The following is a 19,277-nucleotide window of genomic DNA, read 5'->3' on the forward strand; positions in this document are numbered from 1 at the left end:
GGGGCACTGAAACGGCCTCCTGAGAATGCAGCTTGAGTGCGTACGAGGCCACCGGGCCTCCTCGGCCCACCGCAGATGACCGTGCAGCGGATGCCTGTAGCTGACGCAAACCCTTCGGATAAATACTTGGTGGGCGGGTGCTGGGGCGGACTCTCGGAAGAGCTGCCCCAGCCCCGCTCAGCTGGAACCGCGCGAGGACTTCGTTCTCCGTGTTCACTGAGCTGTAAGCGCTGCATTTATGCCCTGCTCAGCTCGATCTGCTGATATTTCATTACAACTTCGATGTCTACGTCTTTTTCTTTTGTTATTTTTTTTCTATTCTATTCTAGAAGCTGTTCTGTATCTATGAGGAAAGCTAGTCTGTCCTTTGCTTTTCCCGTGGTTTTGAGCTCATGGTAACGGTGGCCTCATAGACTCGTATTTCCTGCGAGAGTCTGTGTAGAATGGACATTTTTTTCCTCCCTAAACGTGTGGTTGCATCTGCCAGTGAAGCCGTCTGGCCAGGAGTTGTCTTTGTGGGAAAGTTTTAGTTATAAATGGAATTTCTTTACTAGGTGCAGGGCCGTTCTGGTGATGTGCTCTTCTGCCGGTTCTGACGATTGGTGTCCTTCGAGGAATGTTTCTATTTCACCTAAGCTGTCAAATTTTTGGTTGAGTCATTGATAATCCGGCCATGCTTCCTCTCTGAGCGTCTGTGGGGTGTGAGGTGGCGCCTCCCTCGTTCCCGGCTGCGGTGATCTGTATTTCCTTCGCTCTGTCCAGCTGGAAATCCATGCTTTCCATCCATCTTTCCAAACAACCCGCTCTTGCTCTCCTTGATTTTCTCTGTTGTCTGCTTTCTACTTCATTTCCGTCTAGTCATGTCTTCATTATTTCTTCTACCTCATTGGTGTTTAATTTTCTTTCTTTATTTCTTGTTGGGGCCGGGCAGCTCTGTCCCAAGGGGGCCTGAGTTCTCTGGAGGGGCAGGTTTGTGGGGGAACCCAAGGCTCCAAGCCCCAGCCCAGACTGTGCTGGGGACTGAGGGAGGGGCAAACCAGGGGCTCGGCGGCATCTGCCCTCACCCAGGCCCCCGGGCCCCGGCCCTGGGTGGCCGAGTGCCCCCTCCACTCCTGGCATCCCTGCTGGCCCTGCAGGGACAGGTAGCTGAGCGGGGTGGACATGGGGCTGCCGGCGGCCACAGGGGGGCAGTGCAGGCCCAGGAACAGTCATGTGCAAGTGTATATGTGTGTGCGAGCATGCATGTGTGTGAGCATGTCTGTGTATGAGCATGTATATGTGAGCATGTGTGAACATATGTGTGAGCATGCATGTGAGCATGTATGTGTGTGAGCGTGTGTGTGAGCGTGTGTGCCTGTGTGTGAGCATGTGAGTGAGCATGTCTGTGAGCATGTATGTGTGAGCATGTGTGCGTGTGTATGTGTTTGAGCATGTATGTGTGTGATCATGAGTGAGTGCATATTTGAGCATGTATGTGTGTGAACGTGTGAGCATGTATGTGTGACCATGTGTGTGCATGTGTGTCTGAGCATGTGTGAGCATGTATGTATGCGAACATGTGTGAGCATGTATGTGTGTGAGTGCATGTGAGCATGTATGTGTGCAAACGTGTGTGAGCATATGTGAGCATGTATATGAGCATGTGTGCATGTGTGTGCATGTGTGTGCATCAACATGTATGTGTGTGAGCATGTGCGCGCGCATGTGTCAACATGCATGTGTGTGAGCATGCATGCGTGTGTGAGCATGTGTACGTGTGTGAGCATGTATGTGTATGAGCATGTGTGCCTGTGTGTGCATGTATGTGTGTGTGTACATGAACGTGTATGTGTGTGAGCATGTGTGCTTGCATGTGTGTCAACATGTATGTGTGAGAGCATGGGTGTGTATGTATGTGTAATCATGGGTGCATGTGTGTGTGCATATGTACATCTGTAAGCATGCGTGCACGTGTCAGTGTGAGCATGTGTGTGTATGTGTGCATATGCATGTGTGTGAGCATGTCTGTATGTGTGTGATCATGGGTGCATGTGTGTGTGAGAGCATGTGTGTGTGTGATCATGGGTGTATATGCATGTGTGTGAGCATGTGTATGTGTGCATATGCATGTGTGTGTGTGATCATGGGTGCATGTGTGTGTGTGAGCATGTGCGTGTGTGTGAACCAAGCCTCCTCAAGGCACCTGAGTTCTAACAGGATTTCTCTGTCCCTCCCCATCCAGGGCCCCTCCCCTTCTCAGCCCCCTCCTCATCTGAGCCCCTCAGGGCATCCATGGCACCCAGCCTCCACTTGGCCCAGTGGGTGGCGCCAGGCGTCTGGGAAATGGCCGAAGGCCACAGGCCAGTGAGGGTGGGAGAGAGACGCTTTGCTGGAAGACGCTGGAGGCTGATTCACCCCCACCCAGCCCCTCTCCACCCTCTCCTCTGCTCGGAAATCTTCGACCCCTTCCCCTACTCCCAGAGGCCCTGACTGAGCTCCAGGAGCTGGTGGGTGGAGGGCGCTGCCAGCCTCTGCCTTGGAAGGCTGAACTCGGAAGAGTTCCCTTTTCATTTTCGCGTGGTCATGTATGAAGCCCCAGCAAGTGCAGGCTGGGAGGGGCTCAGGCCATGCGTGGCTGCCGAGTGGTCGGTCCTGCAGATATGGGGGCACGCACAAGCACGGGGGACCCAGTCAGCCTGGGAGGAGTGGGGGAGGGGAGTCTGGGGTCTGGGGGTGAGGGTTGCCGAGGGCAGCCTGGGGCTGGGCGGGGCTGTGAGGAGGGGGCGGTGGCTGAGGGAGTGGAGCTGAGGACACGGCGGAGTCGCCGGCCCCTCCCCACGCTTTGCACCCTGCGACAGGCAGAGCTGGGGCTTTGCTGTGACCCCCTCGCTTCGGCAGCTGGGGTGACGGTGACCCAGCAGCGGGGCGTGGCTTGGTCTGAGGAGTTACGGGGTGCAGGGAACTTCAAGGGCCAAGATGCGTTTGTGTTGTGCCAGGGTGGGTGGGGTGGGGCGTGCCGAGAGCCCAGGTCCCCCGCCCAACAAATCAGAGCTGCAGCATATGGCTGGCGGGGCCTTTGTTTACCAAGAAGGGAGAAGGGGCTGGGAAGCCCTCGGCCGGCTCAGAGCGATGGGTTCTGATGCCACTGGAAGCCGAAGCGCAGAGGGGTGGGCGCAGGGCCTGGGCCAGGGCCCGGGAGAGGACCCCGGTCTCCAGGGACTCCCAGCAGGACACAGGGCACAGGCGCCGCCCTCCACCCTGCCAGGCTTGTCAGCCATGTTCAGTAGCCTCGTGGCCATCCCCATAATCCGTCCAGGGGCCCCACTCCCCAGCTGGACACAGGTCAGAGGCAGGAGGAATTCCCGACCTGCAAGCCCCTGGGGAGAGGAGCCTTGGGCCCCACACTCACCCCACAGGCAAGCCCAGGGCAGGGGCCTGTGGCGTTCCCGCTTCTCGCCTGTGCGGTCCGCTGCAGCTGCTTCCTCGGGGCACACAGGCCCAGTGTCTGCGCTCTCCCAGGGTTCACAGGACAGGCGGGTCCATGAGACCTGCCTGTGTCCTTGAGGGGCTGCCGGGGGTAGGGAGGGTGGGCAGGCCGAGTGCAGGCTAAGGGTTGAGGGCAGAGGACGTGGGAACGTGCAGAGTGACAGGTGTTGTCGGGGCCTGATTGATGCGGCTTCCCTGAGGGAGCAGGGAGGAGGGGGAGGTGCTCACCCACAGGTAGGGGACCGAGGGCTGGCTGGCAGCTGGCTTGGCGTCTGTCCCTGGGCAGGTAGACCCCAGGAGGAGTCCCGGGAGAGAGGGCCGAGCTCTAGCTGGAAGGCACAGTGTGACTGCCGCGCCCGGAGGGAGCTGCCCCACCCCATCGCCCTTCTGGAATGCTAGGTGAAGACCCCTTGACCGAGATGACACCCCTTCCCCCCCAATACCACACTTTCTTCCTTTGGCTTTTAGGAACATCTCGGTGACCCTTTTATCCAACCCTTCCTTGTACAGGTGGGGAAACAGGCCTGGGGGCCTGGTTAGCCTCTTGATCTCCCCTGCAGCCAGCCTGGGCCACAGCCCCACCTGCTCACTGAGTCCCCAGAGAGTTGGACCCAGGCCCCACCTCAGCCGACCCTGGCAGCAGTATTTTCCCCAGGTTCCAGGCTGCGGCCCCAGCCCCCACCTTCCACATGCCCGTCCACAGCCCCCACCTTCCACGTGCCCCGTCCACAGCCCCCACCTTCCACGTGCCCAGTCCACAGCCCCCACCTTCCACGTGCCCGGTCCACAGCCCCCACCTTCCACGTGCCCCGTCCACAGCCCCCACCTTCCACGTGCCCTGTCCACAGCCCCCACCTTCCACGTGCCCCGTCCACAGCCCCCACCTTCCACATGCTCCGTCCACAGCCTCCAGGATATTGCTGGATCTTGTCCAACCAATGCCACCTCCAGCCGCTGTGGCCACAGGCAGCGCTGTTGGGCCCACCTGGCCTCCACCCTGGGCCCCCATCTCCGTGACCCCCTTCTTCCTGCCTGTTCCTTCTCTCCTGGCCCGATGGCTCTGAGATGCTTTTCTGACCCCTGTCTCGGTCCCCGTCTCTGCTCTGGCATCCCTGGCAGGCTGACTCCTGCATCTGGCCCGAGGACCAGCAGCTGGGAGACTTTCGGGGACTCACAGAAATACTTTAATTTCTTTTAAAATAAGGAAAACAACCTGAACTTTTATGGCCAAGCAAATGCTTTATTACATAATATGAATATCTTTGTCTTTATGCTGGCAAGACATAAAATATGATTTTTTTACGAGTTTTCTTTTTGTGGAGGGGTGGTAGGCAGACACCCTGGCCCCAGCCACACGGTGCCACAGCCCCGGCCTAAGCTGGCCCACCCCGAGTACCACTGCCCTGGCCGGGCCCACCCTGCCTGGCCTTGCAGCCTAGGGCGGGGGCAGAGCCGAGTCTGCGTCTGTGCCGGGCAGATACAGTGATGGCACCTGCAGGTCCTGTCAAGGCACCTCAGGGGCACTGAGCCCCCAGCCCCTCCTGCCCCATTCTCCAGGTCCTTTGGGCCCAAAGCCGTGAGGTGGCCTCGTGGCTCCAAGAACCCAGGGACCTTCCAGCCAACATTCCTCTCCCAGGGGGGCAGGTGCCAGGAGGCTTTGAAGCGCCCCAGCAGTCCTGTAAACCAGGCAGTGAGGGTGATTAAATCCCAATCAACTCAGAAAGGAAAAGGACCTTCTTCAGGGTGCCAGGAGCAGGCGCCAGCCTGTGTCCTTCATCAGACGGGGGGACCATGAGAGGCGTGCCCACCCCATCTCAGCGGCCAGCGGGGGCTGGGACAGGCACGGGCTCGGCTTGGAGGAGTGGGGCAGGCTGATGCCTTCACTGCAGTGAGCTTTGCATCGATCTCTGCCACACCTCAGGATGCAGGACCCACGAGTACCCATCTTGCAGCTGGGGAAACTGAGGCTGCCTGGCTGCACTGCCGCACCCCACCGCCGAAGCTTTCAATGCAGTCACCACCAGGCGATGCTGCCTTTGGGGCAGAATCTGGGGCTCCCTGGACTGGGGCTGCCCCACCCCATCCCCGGCCAGTCCTGGTGGCAGCAGGGAGCTGGAAGCTGGCCTCCGGCCCCTCCCCGGGCTCCAGCTGGGCTTCCTGGGTCCCCCTTGCCCCCAGTCCAGGTGTGGGCTGGGAAGGTGTCGGGGAAGCGAGGTGGGCAGGGCAGGAGGCTGGAGACCACTTCTCAGGGCTTTCCTTGAGAAAGGGCCCCTCCAGCCACACCCTCCTGGGCCGCTATCGGTAGCCAAACAGAGCCGGGGAGTGTCAGCACCTCAGGCCTCCACCTGGCAGCTGGTGTCCGTGGGCTGGGGGCCAGGCAGGAACACCGCAGACCCCTCCGAGCCCAGAGCGCTGTGCTATTTTTAATATCGCTGGGAGAAGTTGGGCAAACAGTGTGGGCCCCTCCCCACAGCCCTGGGACCTCCACCCGTGTGTTTGCACTCTCGCTGGGCAAACAGGCGGCGATAAGGCAGAGATTAGAGGGCCCGTGCAGCTCCCAATAAACAGCTTCTTCTCCCCCAGCGTGGGATTCCCAGCACCAGGCCCTGGGCCGGCAGCTGCAAGGGCTGAGTGTGCAGGTGCCCCTGCCCCTACCCTGCCCCCGACCTCGCCCCCGCCCTGCCCTGACACTGCTCGGCTCTGGCGTTCCGGTCTGAGGTACCTCCAGCTCCCCGGAGCCTGCCACCAGCCCAGGAGTCCCTGCCACCCCCGCAGTCCCGCCCCATAGGTGGGCGTCTGCCGGGTGGGGCTGGAGCAGCAAGGGGGCGACCGCGCTGGGGTTGGATGATGTGGTCAGAGCTCGGCCACCGTGCACCTGCTGCCTGCTTTGCCTTCGCTGCCCCGTCCAGCCTGGCTCTCCACCTTTTGGGGCTGGCTAGCAAGAGTCGAGGTGGTGGAGGGGAGGTGCTGGCACACAGCAGCACTCGGCAAGCCAGCGACCTGGCCTCCCCGCCCACCCGGGCCAGCCTGGCTGCCTCGGCTGCCCACCCCGCAGCCTGCGCCTGGCCTCCCTCCTGCACCCACTCCAGCTGGCCCGAGTTCCCTCGAAAGTCCAGGACCAGGAGGGGACCCAGTACCTGGGGGGTGTGATGGGCCCAGCAGAGTAGACAGTCACTTCCAGAGTGGTGGGAGGTGCTGACTTTCCACAAATGCCACCCGGGACCATCTCAGTCTCGGCTTTGGGGGTGCGACGGGCAGGGGCTGGCACGGTTGGAGTTGGAGATCCGCAGAGCTGAGGCTGAAGGTGGGTTTGGAGCCAGGGTCAGCCTGTGCCTGGGATCAGGAGCCAGACTCTGGTTGAGGTCAGAGGTCAGCCCATGGCTGGGATGGGAACTCATTCTGAGCCCATGTCAGGGCTCCGGCTATGGCTGGGAGCAGAGTTCAGTTTGTAGCTGGGATTGGGGATCAGTCTATGCTTTTGATCAAGGCTCAGCTTAGTCTGGGATCTAGGGTCAGTTTGGGCTGGTGATGGGGGCTCAGTCTGTGACTGGGTGAAGAGTCGACCTATAGGTGGCCTCAGGGGTTAGTCTGTGGCTGGGTGGGGACTTGGTGTATGACTGGGATCAGGGCTCAGTGTGTGACTGGGGTCAGAGGCCAGCCTGTAGCTGGGATGAGGGACGAGTCCATAGCTGGAGCAGAGACTCAGACTGACTTAATCTATAGCTTGGATCAGGGCTCAGACTGCAGCTGGGATTAGGGATCGTACCACAGTGGGCTCGGGGTTCGGTCTGCCTTGGTCTGGACAGCCTCTGCCTCTGTCCCGCCGCCCATTTTTCCCCAGCTGTCCCGGGTCAAGTTGCTGCAGCTGAACTTCGCTTCCTCTTTGGATCAGAGCGTTCTTGGCCAGCACCCAGCAGCTGATTCCCCTGGGGGAGAGGCCCCGTTCCCGCCAGACGCATTCCCACGCCGGCCTGGGAGGCTGCCAGAGAGTGGCTGGGTGTTGGGGGCTGCCTCCCAGGGGACCCGTCTCACCCTGCCCAGCTCTGAGGACGGCACGAGACTCCTGCGGACGGAGCTCTGAACCTTCCAGCTCCCTTCCCCAGAGCTCAATGTCCCAGTTCCTGCCTTCCTCCCCAGGGTGAGGGACTGGGGAGCCAGAGGCCTTTGCAGGCAAGGCAGGAGAGGCCAGGCGTTTCCCCCAGGGCCCCCTGCAGCTCAGGAAGCCAGCTGTGGGCCTGCGCCTCCCTGGGCCTCAGTTTCCCCAGCATCAGAGACGGGAGGGGGTGATGGCTGGAAGGGATCCATGCAAGCCTCCCCTGGCCTGTCCCATATCCCAGTGTGATAAATGTGACTGGTCAAGGATGCACTGGCGGCTTGGCTTGTCCTGAGGGCTGACCACAGCCTGGGTCCCGACAGAGCCACTGAGGCCAGTGATCCCAGGAGGAACCAGTTTGTCCTTAGAAACCACAGGCCCATCCCATGAGTCCGCGGGTCAGTCCCCCAGTGGGCTTCGCTCCAGTCAGTTCATGTAGGGGCCGCAGGGGCCTGGCCTGTTCTGAGAGATTGGCTGGCGGCTGCAGCAGGTCTAGGGCAGGTACACCGTCCGAGGGCGACCCCGCCCAGCGGCTCTGGCCGGACAGCTCTGAGGTCAAAGCCTGGGGCTGGGTGAGGCTGACAGCAAGGGGCCGCAGGCCTCCATCCCCAGCACTCAGACTCAGGGGCCCTTAAGAACCCCTGACTGCAGGTCCTGAAGGCACAGCCTCCGCACAGCTGGGCAAGGGTCCGGAGTATGCAGCTCCCTCCTGGGAGCCTCCCAGCGGCCAATGCGGCCCCTCCGTCCCACTCTCCAGAGAGGAGCACTGAGCTGAGATGCCCCTGACCACCCCGGCCCTGACGAGGCGTGGCGTGTGCCATGCGCACCAGAGCCCACACGGACGCCCTGACCAGGATCCCAGATTTCGAAGGGAAGAAACAGAGGACCAGGGAGGGACACGGCCTTGGGCCAGGTCTCTGGGTCCAGTTCTTGGGAGCTGCATCCCTCCAGTGCCCCCTGCCGTCTCTGGGGGCCGAGCGGGCTGGGACACGTGCAGTGGGGGCCCGGCCTCCCACAGCTGCTCAGCCGGTGTTGCAACCAGGCTCCCCCACTCCAGACATGCCCCAACCTGCAGCGGCCCCTGCCCCGGGCCCAGAGGAAAAGCCTCGCCCGCCTTCCCAGGGCCAGGACAAGCCCCGGCGTGGCCTGGCCCCCGTGCCAGCTCTGAGCGTGAGAAAGTGCTGAGCCGGGAGGAGGGTGTGGCATGGGGCCAGGTGTGAGCGCCAGCGAGCGCCCACCTTCTTGAGCTCAGCCCCCAGCTTCTGCCCTGTCCGGCCCCTGCCCAGCCCCTGCCCTGCCCCTGCCCTGTCCTGGAGCTGGGGCAGAGAGTACCGACCTCTGGCTCCCTCGAGGGCTGACCCCTGGCTGCAGTTCCCACCCTTGCCCCTCATCTCTGCCCCTGGAGCAGCACCTGGCTGCACACAGCTGGTGCTAAATAGTTGCCTCCATCAGGACGGGAGGCAGAGCTGGTGTCTGACCCTGTGGCCAGCAGGGGTCTGCGGGGGTGGGGAGACTCGCCAGAGCCCTTCCCTCCTTGTCGGAGTCATTGATCTGGGCTGTGCTGGGCCCCGGGTCAGGTGTGGGGCCTGGGCCACCCCAGAGACCCCTGCTCTCCTGAGTCAGACCCAGAGCTCAGAGCCTTTGGGCCGCCTTGCCAGCCCCAGGATTCCCGGGATAGGGAGTCCCACATTCCCGGTATTTCCCCAGGGCCCCAGGAGCACCAAGGCCTGGTCCCTGGGTCCCAGGAGTGACCCCCAGTCCTTTGTGGGCTACTGGAGAGACGGAGGGAGAAAGAGGAGAGGCCCAGAGCCAGGAGCGCACAGGGCTCCCTGCACCCTGACCCTGAGGGGTACTAGCCCACAGCGGGGGGGGCGGGCAGGCTCCATCCTCTGAGCAGCCAGCTGTGGCGGGTGCTGCCCGGGCCTGTACCGCACTCCGAGTCGGCAGGTGTCCTGTGGGAACCGGCTGGGGCCGTCCCGAAAGCCCAGAAGTGTCAGAGCTGGGTCCCCATCATGGGGCTCTGCTGCGGCCTCCTGGGTCCATGGGCTTCATATATATTGTCGCCCTCACACATGGGGAAACTGAGGCACCCAGCAAGGACGCAGCTCACCCAGGCCATCAGCCTCTGCACCACAAAGGGCTTCAAACGGCCCCAGAGCCCACCAGGCCTGGGAATGCCCCTCAGGACTCCCTGCAGGGGGCTCAGTCCTGGGCCCAGTAAGGCTGGGGAGACACCCCTTTGCCCAGGAGCTCTGGGGAGGCTTCCAGGAACAGGTGTTTTGTGCCCCAGGGGGCTGCAGGATGACAGATGTGTCTGAGGGGCGGCAGGGGTGGTGCCATGACCGGGGAGAGCGGTGCCCGGGCAAGGCCCGGCGCAGAAGGGAAGGGCCAGGCCTGCTCCCCACGTGTCTGTGCAAAGAGGCAGAAGAGGCGGGGCGCAGGCTCCGGGGCTACAGAACTCACTCGGGAGCCCGGGGCTGGGACTGGGCCTGGCGTCCCCGTGCCCACCCTGGTGGGCCACACGGCTGTCCTCACCTGCCTCAGGCTGTGCTGGGCCCTGACCAGGCTCCCCTGGACCTGTCTGCCCCCAGCCCTCGGCTCACTCAGCACTCCAGTCCTGGGTTCCCTCAGCAGCAAAACCCGCCTTCCACAAGCCTCAGTGCGTGGCTCCTGTGGGACTCTGGGGTTCCAATGTGGCTTTATTTAGGCCCCCCCAGCTGAGGCAGAGCCCAGAGGCCAGGGGAGGAGATGACCCAGGGTCCACACAGCAATGGCCCGTGTGATCAGGCACTGATGGGGGTGGCAGGGGGCTCCCCGGCCTGGCTCGCAGAGGAGTCACGCAGGATGAGGCGGGGGTGTGGGGGCAGGCAGGGGCGGAGGACTCAGTCTTCAACCTTCGGGCAGTGGTGCCCCGGTGGGTTTCACTGGTGCACGAAGACTCCAATTCACACCTTAGAATGATGGCCCAGGTCCCGTGAGCAGTGCCCGGACTGCACAATCGCACCCCACCAGGTTCAGCGTGGAGGATGGCGGGGACTGGTCCTGGGTAGCCAGGAGCCTCCTGGTACATGGCCAGCCCTCCTCCACCGAGCCCACCCACAGCTCCTGCCCGGCAGCTTCCCCCATAGGGAGGTCCCCTTGCTCAGGGCCAGGTCACCTGGCTCCTTCACCATCGCTGTAGAGGAAGGCAGGCCCCCATCACCCACCCCACCTCCGGGGCTGGTTCCCAGCCTAGGCCTTGCAGGGGAAAGGCGAGGCTGGGCTCGGTGAGACGGGCCTGTGGGCCTCCAGCCAGGTTCCCCCATCCAGCCCTGCCCCTTCACCCCGGCTCTGATCATGTCCTGGAGAGACATCACGAGCCCCGGATGTGCCCGGGCAGAACCCCCCGTCTCCCCTGGCACCCAGGGGCCCTGGGGTGAGACTCACCAGACTCACACAAGACTCCACACCCGAGGGTCCCTCCTCTTCCCCCAGGAGCCGAGAGGGGCTGTGCTGGGAGGGGAGCCGGGGGCTGTGTGGCCCGGAAGAAACGGTGGTTCACAGCCCGCCTCGCCTGTGAGAGGTGCGGTGGCTCAGACTCACACCCTCGGACCGGGCGGGGCTCTGCAGCCGCTACTCATGTTTCCCACTGCGGCAAAAATGGAGGACCCGAAAACGTGGGACCCAAAGACCGAGGACCCGAAAACGTGGGACCCAAAAATGGAAGACCCAAAAACGTGGGACCCAAAAATGGAAGACCCAAAAACGTGGGACCCAAAGACCAAGGACCCAAAAGCGTGGGACCCAAAGACCGAGGACCCAAAAACGTGGGACCCAAAGACCGAGGACCCAAAAACGTGGGACCCAAAAACGTGGGACCCAAAAACGTGGGACCCTGTGGCCTAGGGTCCAGGGTGGGCACCCTGTTCAGAGGCGGGAAGGCAAAGGCTGGGGGCCGAACTCACCGCTGAGGGTCTGTGCGGGCAGAGCACGTTTCCCGGGAGCCAGGGCGGGGCAGGACCCCGGCGCCTCCCAGAACCAGCAGGTCCCCACGAGGTCCTCGTGCCCGCGCCCTCCCCGTGGGAGAGGAGCTTGCGGAGACGGCGGCCGGCAGGTCGGGGCCTGAGCGGGGAGTCAGGTTTCTGCCACGGAGTGGGAGGAAGGCTGGCCGCGGGCGCTGGGTGGGCCTTAGGGGGCCCGAAAGGCCTTTCGTGTGGGAAGAGGGGGCTTTCTGGAATCCCAGGACCCCCCACGTGGGCGAGACAGGCTGCACCTCTGCCCGGAGGCCCCAGGTGGGGGTGGGGTGGGCATCTCCTCCCCTTCCTCAGGAGTCCCACGCTGTGCCCGGCACGGAGGGAGGCACTGCAGAGGCCTGCAGGCCGGGGACGGGGCAGGAGCGGCCCCCACGGTACCGAGGGCTGCGCCTCCATCCTCAGGTTCCCTCCCGGGGGAGAGCCCTGGGCCTGCAGAGGTGCGGCCGCAGGCGGAAGGCCCTCTAGGGCCCAGAAGAGGAGCTCGGTGCGGGCCCCGCCACACGCCCTGTGACCCCAGCAGCTCAACCCCTCCTCCGGGCCTTGGCATGCTTCCTCCAGGGGCTGCCCAGGCTGCCAGGCTCTGCCAAGCTGCGTGGAGCCCCCGGGCGACCCCTCGAGGCGCCCTTGGCAAGCACAGAGCTGCTCTCCCGCCCGTGCCGGCCCTGCACTCAGGTCTCAGCGTCTCTCTCCACTGGGGGCGACTGTCTGGGGTGGGGTCAGGCCACTCCAGATAGCGGATGCCAGGAGGGCCGGGAATGCCCCACACCCCTCTCCAGTGCCCAGCCTGGCTGGGGCTCTGGGCTCTGTAGCCAGAGCTCTGTCAGGGGAGCTGAGACAGCCAGGGCCCAAGCACCCCTCCCAGTGCTGGAACAGCCTGGCGAGGCCCGGGAGCCCTGGGGGAGGGTCTGCAGCCCCCTCCCACTCCCCGCCACACGCCAGGCTGTGCCCTGCAAGACTGACAGTCCGGGAGACACAGGGTTCCTGCCTCTCTTCTTCCCCCACCGCGCAGAGGCAGAGGCTGGGGAAGGTCCTGTGGGGTCAGAAGAGACACTCAGTTTTCACCGTCCTGTAGGGCTGCGACCCCAGCTGGGCGGGTGTGACCCGGTGGGACTGGCCCAGGCCACCCTGGCTCTCGGGCGCCCTCCTGGATGGGCCTCGGCCTGCCCCTCGCGTGTGGCCACGGGGGCCAGGTTTCCGGGCCCTGGTTCATTGCACAAGTTCCTGGGTCAATGCAAACAACCGCATTGCACCACAGAGTTCCCGACCCGGCTTCCTCCCCACTCCGGGCTGGGCCTCCGGACGGTGAGCGCTGCTGGCCGGGCCGCGGTCAGGTGCCGGCCTCGGACTGGTCTCTGGTCACGAGTCGCTGACGTGGCCGGGTTCTGTGAGTCGGGGCTGAGCCCCACAGCCTCCTCTGGGGGTGCCGGCAGCGCGAGGTGGCCCCTCCCCGTGCCTGCCAGAGCTGGCCCCCCGACCAAGGCCTCACCAGTGAACACTGGGACACGACGCGGACACCCATCTGGAAAGTAAAGCACACAGGGGACCCCAGTGCCTCCTGGCCATGAGCGCATCTATTCCTGGTGAAAAGAAACCAAGCAAACCCATGTGGCAGACAGGACTGGCATCTTCTCCCACCTCAGAGGAACTGAGATCCAGAGAGGCGCCTAGCCTCTAAGGGTCCCTAAAGATCCTCCCCTTCCTCCTCCTCCTCCTCCTCCTCCAGGAAGTCCTCCTGGACTGCCCCACCCAGAAGGGGTCTCAGCCTCCCTAGGCAATGGGGCACCCCCTACTGCTGACGCCGGTTGGTGCCTCCAGCTCTCCACTGGACTTGGCACATACGACGTGCTCCTTAGCGTCTGCCGATCGCTAGGTCCAACTCACACGCCCCTCTAGGTTGAACCTGTGCTCGGCCCCACCCAGCCCCGCACGGGCCCTCGTCTCCTCTCCTGGCCTCCCCACCTTTGCTCCCAACGTGCCGTCAGCCAGAAAGCCAGAAAGCTGCTCCCGCAGGAAAACAGCACGAGAGAGCGGGGCAGGCCAAGGACCCCAGGGACCCCAGGCCTCTGCGTCCTCTCCTGGAGCCCACATCCCTCACTCCCTCTGTGGCCCCAGGGGACACCCCAGGTGGGCTGCAGTGTCCCAGCACCTGGGCTCGGTCTCCACTGCCCGACCACCCAGGGCTCCTGCGTCCAGAGCCGCCGTGTCCTGGCCGGGCCGCTGTTGGGCTGTGGCTCAGAGCCTGGCCCAGGGCCGGTGGACTCAGGTGGGTCGCCACTTGCTGGTGGTATGTGACCCAGCCAGCAGCCTCGGTTCCTTCACCACTCCCCTCACGGGATAAGGAAGTGAGAGATGGCAGACGCTTACGGAGCTGTGAGTGCCCACGGAGACCAGCCACGGCTGAGAGGGGGTGCAGGGGGCCGGCCGAGGTCCCATCCACACGGGACTCGGGTCTGAGGTCCCCAGAGAGTTCTGCCCCGGAGCCGACCTCAACGCTGCGCACACCCAGCTCGAGGGGCCACAGCCAGCGGAAGTGCCCACGTGGGGCCTTCCTGGGGGCAGGTCTCGGCTGGTGGCACCTGCCACGGGCCCGGGCCAGGCTCAGCACGTGCTTCGCAGAACTGAGTAACGCCTGCTCCACGGAGGAAAACTGGCCGGTGCGGAGGAGGAGGGAGAGGAAGAAACAGCTGGGCCGGGGGAGATCCCCACGCGGCGTGGGGCAGGCGACCTCAGGACTCCCCACGTGGTTTTCACACAGGCAGAGCGGCCGTGCGGGACTTCCCAGCACTGTGCCTTTGCCCCAGGTGACAGCAGGCTGGCCAGCGTGCCCTCGGAGATCCTGAATGACCTCTCCTTCAGCCCAAACCCTCGTGCGTACCCCTCGGCAAGCGCCCCCCCTTCTCTGGCTTCTCCCAGGCTGGCTGTGGCAGGTGTGGACGCCTGGCTGACAGCCCCGGGCAGGGCCCTCTCCTCTTCCTCCTGGTGATGGCCGCTGGGGAGCTGACTGCCCTGGAAGGCGGGTTCCATGCGTGCTCTCTGCCAGCCGCTCTCTGCACCTGTCTGGGAGGCCTCCAGGCACGCCCCTGCCCAGCCTCTTCAAGTGGGAGTTCTAGGGGCAGCAGCGCCTGGGGCCAGGCCTTCCTGCCAAGCTGGATGCCGCTCTTCCCAGAGCCTCCCGATCACCCCAGGTAGAGGAGCGCACGGAGCTGCGCCCAACAAGGAGCGGCCTCTCACCCACGCCCTCTTCTGCTTTGCGGCAGCTCAGAGTCCTTGCCCCCTACTCACAGGGGGATGACAGGACAGAGACACTCACTGATGGCCAGGAGGGGTCCCTCCCTCAGTTCCAACCAGCCCCGTGCCCCGCAAAGCCCCCCGAGGGCCAGGCCCACCCGACCCAGCGTGGGGGCACAGCCCACGGGAGGCATGAGCCTGTTCCGCCCCTCGGGCCTCACCACCTCCCACCGCCCCACTCGGGATTCACGTCTCCCGGGTTGGCCTCAATGCAGTCCCCACCCCAGAGCCACCGAGTTCCCAGGGCCCTGTTCTCCCCACCCCCCACCCCCACATCTCCCACGTCTCAGCCCCACCCCTGCAGGCCTGGGGGGCTCCCCACAGTGGCCTCTTTGCTGCTTCCTAAACCAGGCACCAGATCGCAGACACAGCTGGGCTGGCGGGGCTCCTGCAGGGAAGCGGGCAGGGCCCTCCCTCAGGCCTGTGCCCCCGGCCCCCAATCCCACACTCCATCGCCCAGGTCGCCCTGCAGACACTGTGTTTGGACAGCTGGAAGCGCAGCTCGGCCTGTGAGGCCTGTGACCTGGCTGATTCTGCAATTGGCCCTTCTGGAGGTGAGCCTGGGAGTGGCCCAGCAGAGGAAATCACTCCCAGGTCGCTGGGAGGTGGGGGAGGGGCACGCCTGCCCCCCAAGGCTCTGGAATGTTCCATGGGCTGGATCCTGGAGAACTTACTCCTCTGGGCTCCGGGAAGGCGAGGTAGGGGTGTGACCATGTTTCTTTTGACCTGAGAAAGCCAAGCACCCCCCCCCGACATCCTTCCATGCATGCACCCCTCTGCGGGGGGAGCCAGGGGAGACGCATGAAAGGGACAGGGGTGGGGCCCACACGCCACACCCCAGGCTACTCAGACAGCAGGGGTCAGTCCAGATGGACGGGAGAAGCCTCAGGCCTGATGTGCCTCAGTTTCCCCGAGTGCATTGACGGCTTGGATGTCTGGAGACCTCTTGCTCTGTCTCCTCTGCTTGTGAGGTCAGGTGCCTGGCTCGGCCTGCGAACCACATGGCCCCAGCCCTCGAGGGGGACGATGGGGGTCTGTGAGCATCCCGGCGGGTATGCACGCCCACTTCTACCTGGGACAAGGGTGCAAAGCCCCACGCAGCCACCACGCAGCCTCATGTGCCTGACGGCGGGAGCCAGGCCAGCTCCTCACACAGGTGGTCCTAGGCAGCCTCCCTCGTGACCTGGTCTCACCACCGCAGGGGCACATGCTCCAGGCAGCCCCCTCATCTTAGGGGGCACGGGAGGCGCTGGGGGTCTTCAGCCGGTGATGGGGTGACTGACAAGAATCAGGCCTCCTGCCCCACTGTGTTCTCTGGCTGCTGGGAGCAGGAGCACTCCCCCAGCTGGAGCTGCATCAGGACTCAGGCCCTTCCCGAGAGATGGTGAGATCGTCATCAGGGCCGGGGTCCTATGGGCTGGGCCGGCCAGACAGGCCCTGGGAGGAGGCTGGTGGGATCCGAGTGGGCAGAGGGGAGGGGGAGGAGTGAACAGCAGCCCAGCCTGTGGTGGTGCTTGTCCCAGGTGGGAGGGCCCCCGTCACTGTCCTGGGGCCACCGAGTCACCAGAGGGGCAGGGCAGCGGGGTCTCGGCTAGAGAGGGGGTTCTCAGGGGGCTTGGGAGATGGGGGAGGCCCTCAGGGTTCTCTGGCCTTGGTCTCTACCAGCTCAGTGAGAGCTTGGTTCCAGGCCCCTGGGTCCCTCTGCCACCGACAGTCTGGGCTGCGTTTTCTGAGCACCTGCTGTGTGCTGGGTGTGGGCATTGGGCGAGACAGGTGTGTGATTATGCATCAAGTTCCAACCTCAAGCCAGGCACTGGCTAAGCCCTGTCCCTCCTCAGAGTCACTGTGAGACACACGGCCGCATCCTATAAGTGAGGAGATCGTGGCTCAGAGAGGTCAGGTAACTGCCCCAAAGCCCCACAGCCCTCGGCAGCTGACCTCGGAGTCTGGCCTCCCGGCCCAGCCCCAGTCCCAGAGGGGAGGTGGAGTGAGGCCAGGGCAGAGGTGCTGGCCGGCCTGCAGGACAGAAGTTCTGTTGGAGGGAGTGTCTGGCAGACAAAGGCCCCAGATTCACAAGCTGAAGCCTTAGCGCCCAGGACCTCAGCACGCCACTGAGTTTGGAGACAGGGTAAAGGTCATCAAGATAAAACAGGGTGGCCCTGACCCGCTATGACTGGCGTCCTCGTGAGAAGGCACTGGGCCGGGCGCAGTGGCTCACGCCTGTAATCCCAGCACTTTGGGAAGCCGAGGCGGGTGGGTCACGAGGTCAGGAGTTTGAGACCATCCTGGACAACATAGTGAATCCCCATCTCTACTAAAAATACTAAAAATGAGCCAGGCGTGGTGACGGCACCTGTAATCCCAGCTACTGGGGAGGCTGAGGTGCAAGAATCGCTCGAACCTGCGAGGTGGAGGTGGCGGTGAGCCGAGATGGTGTCATTGTCACCCCGGGTGACAGAGTGAAACTCCTTCTCAAAAAGAAGAAGAAGAGGAGGTTGGGACGGACACATCCCGAGGGATGACCGGGAGAAGAAGCCTGGGGGAGGTGGCGTCCATGAGCAGGGAGCAGCCTCGGAGGAGACAGCCCCGCCAGCACTGGGATCTCCTACCCAATGGGGAATCGGTTCCTGTGGCTGAAGCCGCCGGGGTCTGTGGGACTTCGTCACGGCCGCCTGAGCTGACAAATTCACCTGACCTGAGCCCCCGCCCCACCCCACGACCCTGTCGCCCACATGCTCGGTGGGTGCTCTGATGGGGGCTGGGTCCCTGCTCGGCTGTTGGGTGCCGTGGTGTCCCGTGTGACAGCAGTGCAGCCACCACCACGGCCATCTGCACTTCCGGGCTCCGGGCGCCACCCGGGACCCGGTTCCACTTCCTGTTGTGAGAGGCTTCCCACTGCTGCCCCAGCCCCTGTGAGGTGCTTTGGAGGGCAGCTGGAGGCTGGCGGCGTGAGGCCTGGGTCTCAGGGTCCCGCCTGGGTTCCCGTGCGGCCTGGGTCTCAGGGTCCCGCCTGGGTTCTTGTGTGGCCTGGGGCCACCGTCCTTCCCTCTCTGGTCCCCTCCTCTCTCATATCCCAAGCTGGGTCGCTGGGGCCCAGGAGCTTCTCCCCGATCCTCAGGGCTTCCAGGTTGCACCCCTGGGAAGGCCCCGCTCTCCGTCTCGGGCCGGCCTGGCCCCTCCTGGTGAGCTGCTGCCTTGCAGACCTCCTTCCCACGCGCAACGGCCCTGACCTCAGGGCTCCCCATGCACGTTCCCCTCTAGGAAGGCCCCCCAGGGGCTCCCCGAAGCCCCGTCCTCCCAGAACTCCTGTTCTTCCTGCCCCTCCATGAGGGCCGGCATGGGGCCACTGACCGCAGTCTGACTTGCAGCCAGGAGTGCCTGGAGGTTGGGGGCAGCAGACGCTTGGTGGGTCCTCGGTCACCGTGGACGGCCTTGCTCTGTGATCCGCACTGAGGCCCAGTGGTCAGCTGGGGGGCCGGACAGGAGGTGGCCACTTCCTGGGCTGGCTGGTGACTCACAGGCCTGTTTCTGGGAAAACTCCCACCCCCCACGCGATCCGGATGGTGCAGAGCTCGGTGTGGGGACCAGCTGTGGGAAGCACATTGTGATTAGGGGCCGGGTCTAGGGGTGGGGAAGGCGGGACTGGGGAGGGTAGGGTGGGGTATGGGACGTCTCCACCAGACGCCTGCCTGGGCTGCTGTGCCGTGCACCCCGTGTGCCCTGATGCTCCCTCCCCACACACGCTCCCTCCCCGGGCAGGCGTTGGGGGCCCCGAGTGTCACCCACAGGGAGACCACAAAGGCTCCTGCCTGAGCCTCCCCAGGTCCCTCACCGAGGCCAGCACAGCCTGGGAGGTGCACCCCCTGGGGTCCCTCGCTCCAAGGGGCAGCAGGCAGCCGAGAATGAATCTGCAGAGCTCCGGCAGGACACTGGAGGAAATAGGCTGCTTCCAAACGGGGCTGGGATGTGGGGACAGTCCCCCCAGACTTCCCCGGCCAGAGTCCAAATGCCATTTGCTCAGCCAGGCCCTGGAAAAACATCCTTCTGGGAAGACTATGGGGAGGGGAGGAGGCCTCTGGCTGGGTGGGGAGCAGGGCCCAGACCTGCTGAATAAACACCCAGGGACCCCGCGGAGCAAAAACAGCCGCAGCGGGCCAGCCCCTCCCGCGCCCGTCCGGCCTCCGCAGCCCCTGCTCCAGGGGTCTGGGCCACCTGTTTGTCTTCACAGCTTTATTGAGATTTGCAGCTGGCCCTTGATCAATGGGGGTCTTGGGAGCCAAGTAAAGTCGAAAATCCTGTTATTTATATATATTATAAGGTCTCAAACTCCTGGCCTCAAAAAACTACTATATATATTTTTAGACGGAGTCTTGCTCTGTCGCCCAGGCTGGAGTACAGTGGCGTGATCTCAGCTCACT

General features: G+C 63.9%; 1 pseudogene; it reads left to right on the forward strand.

The window, feature by feature from the left end:
- The first annotated feature begins 14,721 nt into the window (after positions 1-14,721).
- Positions 14,722-17,540, forward strand: LOC135270534 (uncharacterized; annotated as a pseudogene).
- Positions 17,541-19,277: the final 1,737 nt, after the last annotated feature.

The sequence above is a fragment of the Aotus nancymaae genome, unplaced genomic scaffold (assembly GCF_030222135.1).
Source record: "Aotus nancymaae isolate 86718 unplaced genomic scaffold, 86718_ANA_hifiasm-v0.15.2.pri h1tg000063l, whole genome shotgun sequence".
Classification (NCBI taxonomy): Eukaryota; Metazoa; Chordata; class Mammalia; order Primates; family Aotidae; genus Aotus; species Aotus nancymaae.